Source organism: Melanotaenia boesemani, chromosome 20 (genome assembly GCF_017639745.1).
Source record: "Melanotaenia boesemani isolate fMelBoe1 chromosome 20, fMelBoe1.pri, whole genome shotgun sequence".
NCBI lineage: Eukaryota > Metazoa > Chordata > Actinopteri > Atheriniformes > Melanotaeniidae > Melanotaenia > Melanotaenia boesemani.
The window spans coordinates 29,099,161-29,117,606 of record NC_055701.1 but is presented as its reverse complement, the minus strand read 5'-3'; the positions used below and the strand labels follow the sequence as shown (position 1 = coordinate 29,117,606).

The following is an 18,446-nucleotide window of genomic DNA, read 5'->3' as shown; positions in this document are numbered from 1 at the left end:
AATGTTTCTCTAAACCAGCCCATAAATATTAATGCCGATCGGTTATGCTTCCTCTATACGCTGCCTAGTTGTGTCTGCATATGTGTGTGTGTGTTAGTCTGGTTGGAAGAGAATGTATGGACTGGTATGTATTTATATTCATTGTCAGTGTGTGATTGAAATTTGCAGGGGATCCACTGTTAGAGGATTTCTTTTGGTATCTTTATGTATACGCATGTTCTTTTGTCTGTGTGTGTGTGTGTGTGTGTGTGTAGTTGCTACTCACATGGAGGCTGTGTGTGTGTGTGTCGTAAAATGAAAAGACTAAATGCCCTGCAGAAATTCTCTGCCGTAATAGTTTGTACTTGTACCAAACACAAAGATGTAAGACCGAGAAAAATCCAGTGCAAACCCGAATGCAGTTCGTGCGTGTGCATCAAAAAAAAAAATAAAGAAAAAATAAAGAAAAAACAATCAAATTGCACAGACCTACCATTCAGATTTTTTTCTAGAAAACACTGCACACAAGAACCACTGGGAACAAAAATTTGAACATTTTAGCCAGACTGTTTCTGAAAAACCTGGAGGGAAACTTTAAAGTGCTTCCCTTTTATTTAGTAGTCTCTTAAACTATGATAATAATAATAATAAAAAAGATGGAATGAACCTATAAAATACAACCACAATCCTAACAATGTTTGGACACTGTATATAATGTAAATAGGAACAAAATGTAGTGATTTACAAATCTCATCGAGCCGTTTTTATTCCCAGCAGAACATAAGGGACATATCAGATGTTGACACTGAGACATTTCATCATTTGATGGAAAATGAACAGAAGACGGAAGAAGCTGGTTCTGGATCCTGTTCACATCTGGCTTCTTCTCTGCATGATGGAGCTTTAACCTGCATTTGTGGATTTCAGGGTGAACTGTGTTCACAGACAGTGGTTTCTGGAAGTCTTCCTGAGTTCATGCAGTGGTTTCCAGTAGAGAACCATGTCTGCTTTTAATGCAGATCACCAGCATCCAGTCTTGTCCCATGCACACAGAGATTCCTCCTGATTCTCTGAATCTTCTGATGATATTCTACACTGTAGATGGAGGATCTTCAAAGTCTGAGAAACATTTTTCTGAAATTGTTCCAGTTTTAGATCCAGTTTGTCTCAGATTGGTGAAGCTCTGTCCATCTTTCCCTCTGAGAGACTCTGCCTCTCTGAAATGCTCCTTTTATACCCAGTCATGTTACTGACCTGCTGCCAGGTAACTTGATTAGTTGTCCAATGCTCCTCCAGGTGTTTCTGGTTTGTACCAGGTACTTTTCCAGCCTTTTGTTGCTCCTGTTCCAACTTTTTCCATCAGATTCACTATCAGCTCATATTTTCATCTCATGGTGAAACGTCTCCGTTTCAGCATCTGAGATGTTGTTGATCTTCTAGTGGGAATAAAATGATGAGATCTGGAAATCATTGGATTCTGTTTTTATTTACATTTTTTACCACATCATTAGTTGGAATTAGATGTTATAACATCCATCAAGATTAAAAGGAAAGTTTTTGTCACATCAGGTCTTAATGTCAGTTTATTTCATTTCATTCAAATATAAATATTTTCTCTCACTAAACACTCGATGTTTAACCACTAGAAGATAATAAAAATGAACTTTGAGGAGACATCTCAACATGCTGCCTGAGCAGATTCATTTCTCGAGCTTATTTTTCTGTCTCAAGCTGTGTATTATGGTTAAATAACTGTCCATCAACCTGGAGAGACGCATGTTCATCCTTGTAAAGACGGTTTCAGAAGATCAGAGGTTGGTGGTGAAAGTCTCCTCGCAGCATTGCTGATGTATTTCTTTCATGTGCAGCTCATTGAATCATCTTGTTTGTGTCATCTCAGTGAATTGGCCTTGCTTTGCACATGTAAGCAGACCCCATGGCTAGATGCATATACATGTTTTTTTATTCTCTCAGTAACCACCACAGTGACGCTGTGATGCAGAGCACATACAACCAAATCATCTTATTTTGTTTTCTTTACTAATTTCTGCCAGTTTGATCAGCCCAAACTCACACTTTGAGAGGTTTTTCTTCTTCTTCTTTGAAGCGGGATTCACTGTTGCTGATTGGATTATAGGTGACAGGAAGGGCGTATTTATATTCCTTTGTTTAGTCATATATGGGAGGAACCAAGGCGGAGTAACTGGCTCAGGCATGTGCACTCAGTTTCACCTTCATTAAGATTTATGAAGGAACGGTGCCGAGGATCAGGCATGTGCACTTTGTACGTCTATGTGTATGCCTGCCTCAGACCTTTCTTGAATGCCGCTGGATTAGAGGACACAGAAACATAGACTTCCTCCCGTGAGACAGAACACATTAAATTTAGATAAATGGAGCAAGGCTGCTCTGAGGATGCTGATTACCAGAAAATTAATGTGGTTATGAATACTGAAAACACTGAAACAAAGAGATTACAAAAAGTAAAAGCCAAAGAAAGAAGAATCCTCATCTCAGCTGTCTCATTGCTAAAAGCCTCCGAGGCTGTGAAAGTGTAGCTTAGCTCATCACACGCTGCTCCCTGCTTACCTGGAAGTGGAAACTTCTTTTGGAAGGCAGCAAACATCAAGCAGCATGAAGTTTATTCTGCTTTTATTGCTCCTGGTGGGTCATTGGTCATTAAAAACAGACATGATTCTCTACTGGAAATGGTTACATGGACAGAGATGACTGTAAGTAAACATGATGAAGAAACACTGCCACCCTTTCTGCCCCAGAGCTCATTTAACGTGAAGCAGAGTGGCGATCTGTAGTCGCGTCTGGCACGTCTTCAACGCTCCGGAGGGAAGGAGCCATTCACCAATCCTTAAATCAAATCAATGTAAAGCAGAATGTAAAGGCACCTCTGAAGACAGTCCAACCGACCATCATCCAACTCAGTCCAGTCTCAAACTGAGCCAGCACCCACCGACCACTGAGACATGAAGGTCCTGGAGAAGTTTGCGGTTCTCATGCGTGCCTGGTCCAGATGGTGCGGATGAGGCTAGACTGACTTGTTTGCCAGAAAGCAGAGACCATCCCTCCAACCAGAAATAAATGTTGCTGCCATCAAACTCCAGAGAAACTAATATTCTTCATGAAATAGTAAAATATCTCATTTTCAACAACCAGTTGGTTGCTGCAGTAAAATACCTGTCTCCACATCATTTTGATCTCCTCCAGAGCCAGGGCGCCTGTCTGGAGCAGCTCTAATAATCCGGAGCCTCACTTGTCGTACGTTGTCCTGCTGACACAATAAAGAGAATCTGCAGGGTAAGAAAACCAGATTCAGCAGACAATATTACAGAATGGTAAAAAGTTAAAGGTAGAAACTCAGAGCTGCAGCAGGAAAAGGAAGAAGAAAAAAGGGGAGTATGGCAAAGCAGGGAGAGAAAATTTAATATTTGTAAAGTAAAAGAGACATAAAGTGGAAGTGAAGCGACGGGCAGAGAGGAGAAGGATGGCGTGTAGGAAGTGGACGTGATACAGTGAGCTGATGGAAATGCACACACACTCACCTACACCTTGACATTTCATGGCCTGCAGCTGTCTTTCTTCTCACATTTATACACAGAAAAACCCTGAAACCGTGACACTGACACTTCATGGACACACATATATTGAAGCCCATACATATGAATTAGCTGACTGTTTATGCTGCATATCCATTTTGTGGCTGTGTGTGTGTGCATGCATGTTTGTGTGTGTGGGAAAAATGCACATGCACTTATATGCAGGGTCATCTGTCAGTAAAACCGGTTTGAATAACCCAATTTTCATCAGGCAACTTATCTGGAAAGAAGACATGAAATAAATAAATAAATAATGATTTATAACATATAGAGTCTATAAAAAATCTTTTTATTTAAATTAGGAGAAGGAATTAAAGTCAGTTAGTGCTTTAATATGGTAAAATAAAAATTATCAGAATTATTTGACATTCAGATAAAACAATATCATAACAATTGTTTCAGAATAATGCTGTTCTGAAAATATAGCTAAAGATGGGATAGTACTGTTTTATAAATTAAATTAAATTAAATTAAATTAAAAGATATTTTAAAATAGAAATGTAATGGCAGTAAAATGCTGAAAAGGTTATTTTCAGACTGGTCTTGAGCAGGATCCCTCTGGAACATTTATTCATCATCCAGTTTCTTTAGATTATCCAAACTGGACCTGATCCAGTTTCTCTCCAGTTTCAGATGCACCCGGCATCATAAAGTTTTATCTGACTTTCAGACCACATCAGTCTGAAACAGATCTGTGGACTTACACTTATTTTAGCTGTGTAAATTAATTAAAATTAAATATTAAATATTAAAGGAAAAGTGCAAGAAAGAGCCTTTGCTGGATTCTCCATCTTTATGTAGCTGGTTCACATGAGCTTCGATGTTCTGCAGCTTGTTGTATTTAGCAGCACTTTTAGCGTTTTTCCGCCTGTTGATGCATTTCTGGCTGCAGCTCCATTAATAACCTTCACAGTGGATGCTTTAAGACTGCACACAGTTTTTCCTCACCACTGTATTAGTGCTTTATGTGTAATGAAATTCACACATACTAAAGCCATGATTAGCATTTATATTGTGTTTATACAGTGACAATATGTTCCCTGTATTTCTGTATTATCTGTTTTATATATATATTTATTCTTTTTTTCTCTGGTCTTAATCTGCAGAACAAGCAGCTGCAACATTCACTGTGATTATTTACAGGGAGGATTTGAAGAGGAAACAATCACCAGACTTTTTCTTTCTCTTTGTTCATTTCTCAAATAAGATATTTACCCAGATGTAATGCAGACTGCTGGATTAAAAAATACAAGTAAATCTCAACACTCTAATAATAATAATAATAATAATAATAATAGTAATAATAATAATAATAATAATAATAATAATAATAGTAATAATAATAGTAATAATAATAATAATAATAATAATAATAATAATAATAATAATAATAATAGTAATAATAATAATAATAATAATAATAATAATAATAATAATAGTAATAATAATAATAATAATAATAGTAATAATAATAATAATAATAACAATAATAATAATAATAATAATGTGAATGAATCAGAATCGTTTTGTGTCGGGTTTTTGCTTCAGAGGGAGTTTAGATGATAGAAATGGAAAAAGTCTGTCTTTGCTCGCTCTTTCATTCATGGTGTCCATTAGCACTCCGGTTTCTCCTGCCAGCCATTCATGTTTCCCATGAAGAAAGAACACACACACACACTCACACACACCCGTACGAATGTGTTAGCGCTCCTTGGTTACTGAATGCCTTTTTCATTGACTGCGTTACCATGGAAGTGAAAGGATGAGAGGAGTTGATCAGAGGAGAAAAGAAAAGGAGAAGGAAGAAAGACAGAGCTGTGAGAGATGGAAAAACAGCAAAAGAAGGTAAATGGGAAAATTAAAGCTGAGAGAACAGACGACAAACGAGGGAAAGTTGACAAACAAGTGGGGCAAAGAAAAGTTAAGAAAAAAGACAGAAGGACAGAAAAAGTGAAAGGGGGGAGAGAAGGAAAGATCAGAAAACGAAGAGAAAAGATGGTAAATGATAGAATTAGAAAAAAGGTAGGAAAAAAACTGTAAAATATAGAAAACGAAATAAACAGGGAGGAAAATGGGAAGAAGAAGGGAAACAAAAACCAAACCAAAGAAAAAAACACTAAAGAGAAATAAGTTATTGAAATCTGAGGAGGTTTAAAGCTGTACAGTAAACACACACTCACACACACACACACACACGTCTTCACGCATGTTAACATGCTTATGAAAGGACAGCTTTCACATGATCTTAACCAGGCTGTCAGAACTTAGCTGTAAACAGTGTGAGCCGGTTTAATAGTGGTATTCTGACAGTAGCGAGTGTGTGCTGCACTCTGTCGTCTCCTGAGCTGAACACACATGTGTGTGTTATCCTCTGCATATAAAGCTGATTTATTTCCACATGGGAACGTCAGACTCAACCAGAGATTACTGAAACAGTCATGACTGCTGTCATTAATACTGGGACTTTACTTTAAAATGGATTTTAGATTCTTAGTTATAGGCTGTACAGCTTAATTCCCCTTCCGTCCGTCTCCCTGCTGCAAATCATACGTGACATGAACAATTGTTCATTGAATGACGACACAATTTTGTCAGACTTTGCCTCAGAAAATATCTCAATAATTTAACTCAAAAGTTCTCATTCGTACAAGACTCGAACCGATTATGTCCCTTTGGTTTCCTTCTTCTTCTCTTGTTTATGAGCTACGTATGTTAATCATTTTGGCTGCTTGCAAACTTCTCAAGTGACCACCTGTAATTGGATTTCACTCGCTAACACATTTCTATATAAATACAAACAATCAGACAACAAATGCATTTTTCTCTTTTTTCCAGCAGAAGTCCTCACACTGTGCTACAGGGGATGTGCTTGCTATGCATCACTAGCTTTTCAGTAAACTGCCTGCAGTCCTGTGGACCAGAAATTTACATTATTACTTCTAAACACACCCGAGTCTAATTAAAAAGCATTGTATATCCATATAATTGTATTTTATCTCATTAATTATGGAAGGAGGTTCGCATTTAAGAATTAATAGTTAAAAAATCTGATATCTCCGGTTTTTAAATAATTATAAGCCTAAAGGCATTTCTTATGTTTAAAAAGTGGTCCTGGTTTTAACCATACAAGTTTTGAAGAGTTGGATGCAGAGATGTCCACAATATTTTACCTTCTCATACAAAACAGATTATTCAAATGTGTCTCACAGACTGTAGAAATATTTTTAAAAAATCACTTTCATGTCACTAGAGGTGTAACAACACATCCATCTACCTTAATTAATCAATTCAATAAGTCCATAACGGATCCAAACTGTGACATAAACAAATACAGCATTTTCCTGTTATTTAGTGGATCAATATCACATGATTTAAACTGTAATTTACTTCTTAAGGACTAGCAAAAAAACGTTGGTTTCTACAGCCTCTGGATGAAAGCTCCAGGTCCCTGTCTACATCTGTTCAATGGTCCATGATGCAACTAGAAAAGACATCGGAAAAAAGGAACATAGTTATAACAAAATATGTACGGCATACGACACCAGACAGTTTATAAACCATAGCATGAATTAAATAAAGAGACATAAAATGGAAGATTCAATTGTAAAAAGAGGAAGTGGTGGACGGAAAGATGACGGGAAGAAACAGAGGTAACAGAATAGACTGGGGTAAAAGGTTTTCATTTGTGAGTTATGTGCTGCACCTTACCTTTTCAGAAAGTCCTCTGGTGGTCCACAAGTCACCCCCACAAGTTTCCCCGAGGTCTTAGATGACACTTTTCCCTCCCTCTCAGGGGTAATGCCCACCAAGCGCCTGGAAAGTGATAGGAGACAGCAAATCCTAAAATCAAGTTTTTTCCCTACATTTGTAGCAAATATTGTTATTATTTTTTTTGTTTTAAATGCTCATTTTTCCACATTATGGTAATGTCTACAGCACAGACACAATTCAGGGCCACTGTCCTGCATGTTTTAGATGTTTTCGTTGTTCAACACAGCTGGTTTAAATTTGTTAAAGCAGTGATACATGTAGAACCTGTAGGACAGTGACCTCGATAACTGGACTCATAGGTCAGAATTTACACATTCCGGTGTGCACGCTCCCTCATCTTGGTTTCCAGGTTGAAGATGTAGAAGGTAGAAAAGTGTTGCAAGGCCAGGCAGGAAAGTGAGAGGTGCCCTCACAAACGATCTCGCTGCAATGCTCACCATCCAGCTACTAACGCTCAAGATGTCGCCTGCAACAATAAATGCAAAAGACAGCATTAGTTTTCACAAAACTGTAATTATAGTTATATATTTCATCCCTTCACAAAACAGTTTTCTTGTCAAACGTTCTGTTTTTTACAATATTAACCATGCAAAGAAAGATGCAAAGAGAGGACCTTTCTTTGCAAGATCAACATCAGACACTGAGAACAATGTGCAAATTTGACATATATACTAAACTACTCCTGTTCTACACTGTGCAATAATGAAGACATGAAGCACACCAGTTCAATATATTACCTAAAACAAGAAGGAACAACAATGGAAACTTGTTAAAATGTAAAATGAAATCAAGCTCACACTCCTTGCTGTAAACTACACATTGACTTCTGTGGTTAAATGAGCTAAATTCTGGACATTTATGAGGAATGAGAAACACAAAGTGAACTTACAAAAAAAGAAAAAAGTCAGCAATAAAGTAAAAGTTTAAAAGTTTTCACTGATCAGCTTTGTCCACATTCAGTTAATTTGGTCAACTGTCATCACACTGAGAAGGCCATTCCAACTGAAATTTAAATGCCACAACAGTTAACGTTATTATCTATCTATCCAATCTTAAATACTTTTCAGCTGTATTTTAATTTTTAAAAACCTCACAAGGTTGTTTATTTAACGTTTAATGACACCAAACATCCATACCGGACTGAATCTGTTGAATGTGAACCGAGGGCTGCATATGTTTCTAAACTAGTTTTAAAGAGCAGAGGTAGCACTAAGTTGTAATTCCACATTATTAGTGACATCATAACTCCTGCTACACCTCCTGCTCCCGTATCTCCAGATGAGCACTGTCAACGTTTTCTTTCCTTTTTTTGTTGATAAGGTTAGAAATGTAGGAAATAATATCTCTTCCTCAGCATCTGTGTTGAGTTCCCCCTCCTGTTCAGGCCTGTTATCTTGGACAGTTTTCCACCAGTAACCTAACTGAGCTAGCCTAGCTTATTGGTACAATGATTCTGGCTGTTTAGAAATTTTACCCACATCTTTGTTAAGAAAATGTCTAACAGTGCATTGGTAGTGCTCACTGTTGTTTTGCTGGCCTACGGTAAGGTACTTACTTATTTAAAAACTGCTGTCAGTCACCCACTTTTGAAAAAAGACAATCTGGATCCCCCTCTTCCTGGCAATTATAGACCCATCTCCAAGCTTCTATTTACTGCTAAGATCTCGGAGAAGGTTGTGGTCAACCAGTTAACTGCTGCTCTGGATCAGCACAGCATTCTTTACCATTTTCAGCCAGGGTTTCGTAGATCTCCATCAACTGAGATGGCACTTTTGAGAATATCAACTGACATTTTGATGCAGAGTGATGAGGGTAATCGTTCTGTGCTGCTTATGTTGGCCCTCACCTCAGCCTCCGATACGGTTGACCATCACATTCTGCTCGATAGGCTGAGGTGCTGGGTTGGTCTTTCAGGATCTGCTTTGCATTGGTTCTTTTCAGACTTATCTGACAGATCTGTTTTTGTGGCTACTTCAAACAAAATCTCTACAAATCTCCCCCTTATCCAGTCAGCCTTTCAAGGCATCTCTTATCACCGCTATGCAGATGATGTTCAGTTGTACACCTCGTTCCACCCAAATGAAACATCTAAACTTCACAGCTTTTATTTCACCACGACTGGATTATTGAAATGGACCGTCTGAGCAAACCTCTTTAGAACGATTACAAGTTATTCAAAATGTTGTTTGGCTTCTGCCAAAATCCTCAAAGTGTTTTCATGTGACTCCAATCTTGATGCAACTTCACTGGCTTCTGGTTTATTTCCGAGTGCATTTCAAGACTCGTTTACTGACCTGGAGATGTCTTCACAGACAGGCACTAGCCTGTCAGAGGGCTTCTGAAGCCATATCCCCCTGGCAGATTTTTGTGTTTTGCCATGGACAACTCAAAACCTGACATGGGTTCTCCTCTACCTGTCATCTGGGGAATGTAGTGAGCATCCAGCTGGTTTGCAAGGTAACCAGTTTATTTGTGTTTAGTTGTCCCAAGTTTTCATACAAGTCATGCACTGATGGTCTTCCTTGTAGTCAAACACTGCTGATAAAAATGGACCATCACAGCAGTCTGCTGCCCGTTTCCATGCAACTGTGAGCAGTTATTTTTCCTGTGAAGGAAATTTTCTCTTTCTGTATCTCCCTGTGGATTTGTCTGCTTTAAAACATCTCTATCCCCTAAGAAAAATCCCTGATTTTGAAAGTCACCCCCTCCTTTTTTCTTCCCAGAATAACCAACCATGACTTTCTTTGCTTCTTTTAAGCCGTGTTTTAGTTTTGCCCGTCAACTTGGACTTCAGTCTCGCACTCAGACGTCTTTGTTCCTCAATGTTTGCCCCATAAGCCGAAATCCAAGAGATTTTTCTTTTTTACTTTTTAAACAAGTTGATATCTGGATTAAGACATTACTTCTGCTTGACTCGAGAAGAATCTGAGAGAAGAGGGAGAAATTATTTTACCAATTCACACAGAAAATACTAACTAGTTATGGTAAAGAAGAAAGACATGAAAGGATAAATGGAAAAAAGAGTGGGATGAAGTTGCAACAATTCATCCCTTGTGAACTTACATATCAGGTGGTGCCTTTTCCTCCTTTTTCTCCAATCAGCTTCCAGCATAAATCTTGATTGACTGAGATGTGAAGAACACATAAACGGCAGGTGACATATTGCTGAATTGTTAAAGAGGATAATCACTTTATCCATCAGTTTTCACACACCGCCGTCCAAAGAAAGTTTATTCACACAGATATGAGTGGAGATGGACAGAAAGGAAAAACACATCTTTCCTTCTTTGTAACCTGCATTTTAAATGAAAGCCAGTAAACCAGGTTGTTTTAGGCTAATTCTGGTTTTATTACAGATGTCTCTGTAGTGCTTGTAGTCAGATTAAAGCAGCTGTCGCAGTGAGATCAAAACACAAGAGATATACCAAGAATACCAGTTTACATAACAGCAAATGGAGTATTTCATACTTTGGTTGATCATGGACGATATTTTGTTTTCTTCCATGTCACCTGTTGCTTACTGGCAGCTAATTCAGGTGTACGAAAAACCTTTCAAAGGTCTTCGGTGTTCAGAGGACCTCCAGCATCTCAGACCATATAGATCTCCAGTAAAGTTAAAGAAGTGTGGATTTGTGGATGTTTGAAGGATGGTATCTAAACTGAATACCAGCAGGTTACTGAGTGGACGTTGGAAATACCACTTTGTTCATGTTGGTTATGCACACGTTTACTTGCTTGTTTTTTACGACCTTTTACTTTAGTCTACACGAAGAATTTTCAAGTTCTGTTTGATTGAGTAATTTGTGAACTGATTGTAGATTATTATGACCTTCATCAGCTTTGTAGAGTGTAAAACTGAATATATATTAGTTATAGTGTTGGCATCGCTGGTGAATGAATGTGGATGTATGTTCAGTGGTGGTCAAAGAGGCCGTAGACGCGGGTTGGCTGCCATGTTTCCGTCGGTCTGCCCCAGGACAGCTGTGGCTACACAAGTAGCTTAGCATCACCAGGTATGAGTGAGGAGTTGATGAATAATGGATACACAATGTAAAGCGCTTTGGGTGCTTTGAAAAGCGCTATATAAATCTAATCTATTATTATTATTATTATATATAAAACTGCTTCAGAGTTTTAAGAGATCCTTGATTGTTCGGGTTCATCTGGATTCAGCAGATTTCCTCGTGTCATCGGTCGTGCTGCAGGAGCACTGACGTGTGAATAAGTCTCTTCAGGAGTCATGAAGCAACACCACCAGTGCACAGTAGCTCAAATCCACAAATAGATTGGGATGGTTTGTGGCACATCATCATCAGCTGGATAGTTAGATGTGAGTCAGTGTTTTGAGGGAGTACAAGTGGTAATTGTGGCTCACATCTCCAGCTGAAGCCCCCCATCCTCTCTGCTTTCATTCGAACACACTGTGAATGTGAAAGAGCTGCATGAGGCCAGACCTGTCAGTTAAGGGCCGAGTGTGCATGCATATCTGTGTCAGATTATGGACAAAAAGGAGCCGTTGTGTGTTGGTGAGGGTGTTTATGTGTCTGAGGAAGGCTGTGTACTTCGGTTTGTGTGTGTCCAACTGAGGGAAGGAGAGTATAGTGAGCTGCCAGAGGATCTGTGTGAACGGTGATGTGTGACTGAGAGAGTGAGAGAGAGATTTGGAGCTCAGAGAGAAACCAGGCTAAAGGAAAGTGAAGGGGGGAATCTGAGTGAGGGAGAGGGAGAGAAAACAAAGAGGGAGAAAAGAAAAGAGAGAGTTGACAGACAATGCTGTGATCTGTGTCTGAGTCTGCTGGGTTTACCGGATCAGACAGACACTAAACTCCTCTCCTGTCTGTCTCTTTGTCATGTGTTCCCTCTCTCACTCCGACTCTGTCCTTTTTCCAATAATTTCCTAGAGTATGTGTCATATTTTAACATTATTCTGAGATCATTGCTGCACATTGAATGATAGATATTCCAAGATGTTTTTCTACATGTCCAGCAGGTTCCCATCAATTAGCTTCCTTTAGTTAAACTCAGACAAACAGAAGTTATGGTGATCAGATCAGAAGCAGCTTTGCAGCTACACCTTAAGCCATCACTAAATGCTAAATCAATAGGATTTTAATGTGGTTAGCCTGCACCCACTAAAATTACATCCTGGTAACATTCACAATGTCAGATATTTTCATGTTTGACTGGTGACTGGGTGGGGTGTTTGGGTAGGGCTGTCGGGCGGGAAGGTGGATAGTGGGGGCTGTTGGGTAGGTGAAAGGATGGGTGGGGTTTAGGGCGAATGGGTGGATGGAAGGGGCGGGGTGGGTAGAGAGTAGCTTGAGTGGGCTGGGGAGGGATGGTGCCCTTGTACTATATGGCGTGGGTGTGGATGTGGGATGCATCATTGGATGTATGTTTGGGAAGGTGAATGTATGTATATGAGTGTTTGTATATGTGTGTTTATATGGGTATAAATGTGTACATTATGATTACTGTTGTTATTACTGGTACTCCGCTCCCTCTGGTGTGGTGCGTGGGAGACTCGGGGTGTGCTGTGGGTCCCTGGCTGATGTCACTTTGGGCTCTGGGCTTGGTGGGGCCTGGATCGTCCTGCCCTGGGAGGGTTCCTGGGAAACGGGGGTGCCTACTGCTGCTAACGTAGTGGCTCATCTTCCGGGGGAGGTTCCCTTATTCCCGGTCGTGCCACTCCTCACACCCCTCCTCCCCTTCTCTTGCATTTCCATCCACACACTTAGGGCTCTGGGGGCTCTGGCTGTGGCCGTCCTCTGCCTCCTTCTGTCTGGACGCCGTTCCTGCAGTGGGTGGTCTCAGTCCTGGTCTCTGTGGTGGCTGGTAGTTGCCCGGGACTTAGAGCCCTCTTGGTCTGCCTCTGATCCTTGGAGGGGATGTGGTTGCATTTGCATGATCACTCAGCACAACTCACCCCTAATGTTTAGTACACACACCTACATACACACCCACACTCCTACACACACATGCAGAAACACACACATAAACTAGTTGCTGGTGTGTTCATTGCTGTTCATGGTTTTTACAGTTTTCTTGTCACAGGTGCCCCTATAGATGGTCTGCTGCTCTCTAGAAGCCTTCAGGATGCTTCCTGCTACTTTCCAGGTGCAGCAGCTGTTAAGTTTCTCTGTTTAGCTTTGATTGCAGTTGTTGTGGCTTGTTTTCTACTTTTTATTTTGTTCCTTTTTCCTATCTTTTCTCTTCCTATTTCTCCTCTATCACCTTCGTCCTTCTGTTTCTCTGGTCCAGTCCAGCAGTTAGAAACAAAAACTTTTTTACACAATAATAAAGAATAATATTTAAGGTTCAAGGGGAGCCCCATATCCAGCAGCGTCCTCTTGGTAGAGAAAATCAAGTCCGTCATTCTGCTGCTGGGATGCTGGACAAACCAGGGTAAAAGAAAAAAATGGTGGGTGTCTTATTCTGTTGGCCCACTTTGGTCCCCTTAGTACCAACGTGGCCTGGTTTAACCAGCACAGCCTACCTGAGTATTGTTGCTGACCATGTCCATCCCTTTATGACCACAGTGGAGCATCTTCTGATGCTACTTCCAGCAGGATATCTACGCAGCATCTATGAAACAGAAAAGATGGTGCTACACAGACTAGCAAGGTGGATCTGATAAAGTGGTCAGTGTGAATCACTGAAAGATGAATTACATGAAGGAATGTTTTATAGTTCTGTTTCAAAACCACCCAATGTCAGTGAATACAGATATCAGGCTTCAAAACATAAAAATTACAGCAGCAGACTGTTGCACACACACATTTAGGGTGTGAGTGTCACAGCAGGAATTCAGGCTGAGTGGGTCTTACCTTCAGATAACTGTGGTGCGACCTGCTGGATGCTGTCTCTGTCTCCTACACACACTCACATTTTTTTACTTTCTTGTTTACCGTGTCCTGCTGGGAAATCTGACAACACAGAGATGAGCGTAAATAGAGAATCTTCAGTTTTCTTCTGCCTCACTCTCACTCTCCCACTTCCGTCTTCTCTTTTCATCTTTCTCTCAGTCAAAGCTGGCAAAGCAGCTTAAACAGCTGATTAGAATTAGTACAAACACTGAGATCTTTCACTAGTAAGATATTCATTAACAAAGAAGTTGGTGAAATCTATTTCTAAAATTCCCAGATTATAGCTATTTTTTTTTAATTTTATAGGCTTATTTAATTGGAACAATTTAAGTTCATGAATATCGATGTAAACACGGCAGGTGATGGCAGATGATTTCCATCTGTCGTCCCAAGACAGGTTAAAAACATCATAAAAACAAGAGCAGAAAGCGTAAAAAACCCCACAAAACTCAACAAGACGGAGATAAAGATGATCACAGCTTTTCTGTTCTGCAAACGTTGTTTGACGTGAGGCTTAAAGTTGGAGTTTGCAGAACAGTCTCTTACAATATGATCTTTTCCAGAATTTACTTCCTTTGACTGACAGGCCAATGCAGTACGTCTAAAAAGGTTCCTTCTCCTGGAGCCGCTGTCCACCATCTACCTCCTCCTGAAGGAGGAGAAACTAGCTCATGGAGGACCTTATTTACAAAACAAGCTTTCACACATATAAAATTCTGACAGCTAAGATGTAACAGTGACATGTTAATGAATCTTTCCACGAAAGGAAAAAAAAAAAAAAAAAACATTTTGTTTCCTTTTATTTTTTATGTTTTTGAAAGTTTCTTTCATGCAACATTCAATGTGGGGCAAAGAAAATGATAGAATATAAATACAACTTACAAATTCTAAATAAAAGTGGTCCAAGAGCAGAACCTCGACAGAACGATCACGGTGATGGTTTACTGTATGGATTTAATACATACACACAGATTATTGTTGAAGAATTATTAAATCCAAGGAACAGCCTCTTGGGAAAACTCAAAAATAAATCAAAGACTGCACCATCAGCTACATTTGCAAGCAAACATGCAGCTTTCTCCATTACAGTTTGCACATGAAACCTGTAGCGTCTATACCAATAAGGCGCTACTGGTTGCTAATCGGATTGGCGTTGTTACTACGGGCACTCAGTCGCCTTAATGATGACTACGACTTGATTAGTTTAACAGTCATGTCCACCTTTATTCTGGTTTACAGTTAATTATTTTATCCATTTCGCAATCCTTTGTATTTAACAACATGAACTCTCGTTGAGTACCAACCCACGTAGAAAACTGTTTCCTTCTCTCCATTAGCAACACCTGAGTCATAGACACCACTCATTATAATTACTTCAGGTTACTCTACGCACAGACAGTATACAAGGCCCACTGCCGCCCCCTACAGGTAGGGAGGAAACTTACAGTAAAATGGCTCCTACAAAACCCATGAACTGCAGACGCTGCAGGAGGAGGACCTTTGAAACTCTTAAGGCCCATTTCTGCTCGACACAGAAGACGGACAGACATACGGACACACAGACAGACACACAGACGGACACGCAGACGGACACACGGACGGACACGCGGACGGACACACAGACAGACACACAGACGGACACACGGACGGACACGCGGACGGACACACAGACAGACACACAGACGGACACACGGACGGACACGGACGGACACGCGGACGGACACACAGACGGACACGCGGACGGACACGCGGACGGACACACGGACGGACACACAGACAGACACACAGACGGACACGCGGACGGACACGCGGACGGACACACAGACGGACACACGGACGGACACGCGGACGGACGCGGACGGACACGCGGACGGACACACAGACGGACACGCAGACGGACACACAGATGGACGGTTTTTTGATTACTCGTGTAACTTGGTCCGTTTTCAGGGAGCTGTCCAAGGCTGTTGAAAAAACGTCATAGCGACGCATTACTGCCGCTGAACGATGTCTGAAACTGACGTCTGATCATGGACTGAACTCTGAACTGAGCACTGCCCACTAGTGGAGGAATTGACTAAACTAGCATGGCAACGCATGGAAGTATGAGGACGGTGACGCATGACAACGTTTGAAACGGGCGTCACTGTTTACGTTGGTAAGGGAGCAGAAACGGGCCTGTAGACCCACTTCTTAGCAAACCTGGATATAAGTGGGAGGATTGATTGATTTATGAAACGTATGAGCTAACTGTAGTCATCTTCCAAACACGTGGAACTGCTGATCCCATAATCAATCAATCAATCAATCAATCAATCAATCAATCAATCAAATGAATCATGTAATTAAGTAATTAGAAAAGCAACACTTCATATAGTTTCAGGCCAGGCACATCTTATCTTCAGAGCTTTGTAATGACCAGTGTTCGTCCATCCCCAGACGGCTGCACTGAGTGGAACAGTTCGCACGGTTTTAACAGGAAACGCTAAATTCAGATGGAACAGGCAGATCATTGATGTTTTAAGTCGATTACAGTAAATTACTATTTATTTTTGAGATTAAATCAGCAACATTTATCTGTTAAAATCGTTTTTAACACCTTTATTTTCTGTCTCTCTTCCTCACGTCTCTCCTTATCTTTTTCTTCTTCCTCTTAACCTTTTGTCTTTGTCTTCTACCCCCTCTCTCCTGTCTTTTTTTCTCCTCTCTTACTGAATGTCAAAATAACCTTTTGCTCAGACATGAGGAGTGCTTGATTTCTCTTATCTTCCTGGTGACATGCCCACTCACAGGGTTGTTTAAGCGCATAACCAGACGCCTCATCAGAAGCGCTGCAGGCACATCAAACACAGGGAGCCCTTCCAAAACCTTCCTCTTTAATTCTTCACATAGAAAGGTTTGGGCAAAAAGTGCAAATATCTTTCCTGTTTGCTCGGCTCTGAGCAGCCTTTTAGGAGACAGAATCTGCTGCTCATTCTTCACATCTAATGTTAAACTGCTTTCCTTTTGTTTCTCATTTTCTCCCTTCTCCATGATGCACATCTGTTCATCGTATTTCTCCAGTGAACCAGTAGCAATCGACCACCGAGTGCTCCTGTTCACGCCTGCATTTGAATGCATCCTTGCAAACTTCTCAAGTGACCACCTGTAATTGGATGTCAGTCCCTAACAGATTTGTGAATAAACACAAACCTCATTTCCTTTTACAGACAACAAATGTATTTTTCTCTTTTTTCCGGCAGCAGTCCTCACACTGTGCTGCGGGGAATGTGCTTGCTATGCATGACTAGCTTTTCCAGTAAACTGCCCGAGTCCTGCGCAGTCAAAATAAAGAGCATTGTATATCCATATAATTGTATTTTATTTCATTAACACTGGAAGGAGCTTCACATTTAAGCAGTAACAGTTAAACAAATCTGATAATATCTCCAGTTTTTAAATCATTTCAAGGCTGCAGGCATTTCTTCGTTCATACATGGGTGCAGTGTGAGTAACCTGCGATCATACGTCAAAAAAAAAAAATGCACATCACTAGTCCACAATTTTTTACATACAGAACAGATTATTCCAATTAGTCATTTTGTTTTTCAGCTTGTTGAATCCACTGACTGTAAAATGATGAACAAAAATCAGGGATGGGCAATATTGGTCCTCGAAGGCCACAGTACTGCAGGTTGACGAGGCAGGAAGTCCAGCCCCTGGCGGGTGGTTGATGCAGCGCCTTTTATCTCAACTTAATGTTGCTTTTAACATACTTGAAGCTTTGTTTTTACCCGAGGAACCCGAGAGTTTGTCCTGGTTGATGCAAAGATGCTTGGTCGAGTTTTCTCCCAACTAAACCCAACAACCTGCCTTCCAGATCCCCTTCCCACGTCACTTTTGAAAACATTTCATGGTTTCTTTGAGTGTGAGCTTTTAATTTTAGTCAATGACTCTCTTCAGACGGCTGTCTTCTCATCTGCCTTCAAAACGGTGGTGAGGCCCCTTCTGAAGAGAGCAGTTCAGATCAAACCTTCCTGATAAACCATAAACCTCTCGGAAAGTGGTTGCTGGTTCCTGATCAGTTGAAAGGAAATGAGGTGAATTTTAGGTGATTGTATTTATAAATCAAAGGTGGAGACGAGTGATGGAGAAAAGTGACAGTGTGTTTTATGCTGGAGCTTCTTTGTGCTTTAATGAACAGTTTAATTACATATGTGTGTGTGTGTGTGTGTGTGTG

General features: G+C 40.4%; 1 protein-coding gene across 2 annotated transcripts in view; it reads left to right on the top strand.

Annotated features, from left to right (window-relative positions):
• The window catches only part of LOC121630907 (neuronal PAS domain-containing protein 3), a 378,679-nt gene that overhangs the window by 81,572 nt on the left and 278,661 nt on the right, over positions 1-18,446 (top strand). The gene's annotated exons all lie outside the window — the stretch shown is intronic.